The sequence below is a fragment of the Propithecus coquereli genome, unplaced genomic scaffold (genome assembly GCF_000956105.1).
Source record: "Propithecus coquereli isolate 6110/MARCELLA unplaced genomic scaffold, Pcoq_1.0 Scaffold84, whole genome shotgun sequence".
Classification (NCBI taxonomy): domain Eukaryota; kingdom Metazoa; phylum Chordata; class Mammalia; order Primates; family Indriidae; genus Propithecus; species Propithecus coquereli.
The window spans coordinates 6418854-6421969 of NW_012154618.1; the positions used below are offsets into that span (position 1 = coordinate 6418854).

Here is a 3116-nt window from a genome sequence, read left to right on the forward strand (position 1 = left end):
AAAAAAGTGCAAGTTTTACAAGGCTTTAAAAAATACAAATAAAACATCATCAGTCTTCATTGTGTCAGCAAATTGACAAAATTCAGATTTCTCTAAAAGCTGTCTGGGGATGGTCCCTGCCTGCTCTCTTGCTGGGAGATGTTTTCAAACTCATTAACTTCCAATTACCAGAAAGGAACTGCTTTCACACAAGCACAAAAAACTTAGAAGTTGCAAAGGACTTGGTATGGAGATGATATTATGTCCATGGATGACTAAGCATATGGCTTTAGAATCTCCCTATTTTAAATCTTCCTCACTGAATTTGAAGCCCAGAGCCATTCGAAAGGAATAATTTTATTTCTAGCCTAACATTTTCAGGGTAACTGCAGCTATTTTTTCTCTTATATAATCATTGCTGTCTCACTACAGACTCTATAGAGTCTCTATTGTACAGAAACAATTTGGGTGTAAATCTGTACCCCCAGAACATTTCCAGTATTTAGAGGATGTCAGCAATCCATTTGCAATATACAGGATAGATAACAAAGCACATAATAATAGAAGTAATTACACTAACATTTATTAAGTATTCAATATATGCCAAGAACTATCAACTGAGATATACATAGAATATTTTGTTAAATCATCCCTAGTGCACTAAGAAATAAAATTAAGTTTATTACTAGCAAAATTTTTATTTTGACGAGTACTAAGGCTCTCAAATCCCTGATTCTTTTCTTCAAAAATATTTTCATCAAAAACACTGACAAATCCTTCCAAGAGTCTACCCTTAGGCAATTGTCAGAAATAACTGATCCAAGGCTTTTCATCCTCAGCTTGAAAAAGTAAAAAGGCACCAGTTTGCCCCATAGGAGACCTAGTTGCCATATGGCTGTCTGCAAGCGGTTCATGCCTGATGTTAGCAATAGGGAACACGTCTGATCAGAGAGCTCCTAATCGGTGGGAAGTGGGTGTTGGATGACAAAATTTTCTCGATTGTCATGGGTGATAGTTGGGAGGAGGTGGCTTTTGTTTGCTACGTCTCTGGTCCTTTACAAAGGGCTGACCCATCCATAACCTGCACCACAATGACCAATAAGAGACAGATACAAGTAATCAAGTTTATTTCTAGACAGGCACCCTGCATTGCTAGCAGAGAACTTTTTAAACATTTGATTCAAACTTTATTCCTCTTTTTTCTCAGCTTGATTAGCTGCAAAGAATGAATTATGTATAAACAAAAACTGAAAAGAGCTGCCATGTCCAAGGGGCTTGGGCTCAAAAATACTAGAGATCTAGATTTTTATCAGACACATAAACAAAACAGTTTTCAAGGCAGTCATAACAGGAAATAGCAGCTCCCAGTAAGTTCTTCAAGTTTTATCTTCTTCAGAAGTTGACTCTATTCAGTTTGCCTCATTCTTGGAAGCCTCATCGAGATTCTCCACAAGATCTGGAACTTCATTGTCATCATCATCCTGTCCAGTGGCAAGTGGTGCTTTCCTATCTGTAGGTTATTTGGACAGAGCTTGTCAGTCTCCTTAAACTAGTCAAAGTGTCTGTACCAAGCTGGTTTAAGATGCTGGGTAGCATTTCTCTCAGCTGGTTTGTCTCAGCATGGCCTATAATGGTGAAAGTTGTCTGCCACTAGAGATGCCCAACCCTTAGGGCTGTTAAAGTAGATCATCATTATTTGTTATATACACATATTCACCTCTTCAATATCGGAGATGTTATTGACCCTTAACTTCTTTGAGGAAAATCAAAGTTTTGTATCATTCTCCGTAGCTGTTCTATTAATATGGACCATCAGCGTTGTGCAAGCAGTTCTTTTCCCACTGATGCCCACATGTTCTTCCAATTCAGCGAGTTTTTCCTTGTTCATGATAGTTTCTCCATCTTTTTGGAATGGAAAGGGACTGAGAGGGGCTCTAGGGTTGGCACTCAGGGGATTTGGAGCTGACCAGCTTGAGATTAGATGCATAAGTGAGAAATCAGTAAATTGTCACTATTCTTGTCCTTGAACGGCTTGCAGTCTATTAGTAACAATAGTTGCTAATATTTATTGAATAATTACCCACCATCAGACACTATTCTAAGTGCTTTACATATATCAACTTATCTGATACTCACAATAACATTATATCATCTTCACTTTATAGTTAATAAAGCTAAGACATGGAGAGGTTAAATTACATGCCTAAGATCACAAAGCTATAAATAGCAACTGGGTTTAATCTCAGGCAACTAGCTCAACTGGTTATGTGCTTATCCACTACATTATACTACTTACTGAACTCTAAGATAATTGATAGAACCAGGCACAGAATGTAATGAAGAGATTTAACAGAAGAGGTAATTCTGAGACAAAGTTTGACATAAAAGTGGAAGTTTACTAGGCACAGTATAGTATATATCCATGATATTTGCCAATTAATCATCAATTGAATTATTGATTAATTAATGAATGAAGCTACCTTCAGTAAGCATGGGGCTTACTTTTTAAGGGCTCTGAGCTAGTTATTACTATTGGTTATAAGATGCATAAATTCAACTCAAACTGAGTTTAAGAACAAAAACATGGAAGTTATTTATTAGCTCCCAGTCATGATAAGTTCCACAGACTATAACAATGCGATGGACAGAAACTCACGGTCTCTACTTTTGTTTTCTTCTGTGATGGCTTCATTCCTAGACAAGTTCTTCTCACATTTGTGAAAAATTAACCACTGGGTACCCCAGGGACGCACCCTGTATGAGTGGCTATTCCAGCAGAGAGAACGCTGTGGCCAAACCAACACGAGACAATCCCCACATCATTCCCTCTTTCTGGACACCCAGGGAGACTGCATTTCCCAGCCTCTCTTGCAATTGGGTTAAGGCCAAATGACTGAGTTCTGCACAAGAAAAGATGAGTAGGAGAGATTAAAACCACTTTAAGACCTGGCTGTTGTAAATGACTCTTGGTACCTTCTCTCTCTCTCTCTTCCCTTTGTCATCATGTCTCAGAGGCCCCATGGTTCAGAAGGAGAAGATACAACATGGTGGAAGGTTGCCCAACCCGAGTTAGAAATTTTGTGAACCAAAAAATAAAACGTTATTATCTTAAGCCACTGATGTGTCAGGTTTTCTTT

The 3116-nt window shown here is 38.1% G+C and overlaps 1 pseudogene; it reads right to left on the reverse strand.

Moving 5' to 3' along the window:
• Window positions 1–1388: 1388 nt before the first annotated feature.
• The window catches only part of LOC105825997, a 6081-nt pseudogene continuing 4353 nt past the window's right edge, over window positions 1389–3116 (reverse strand).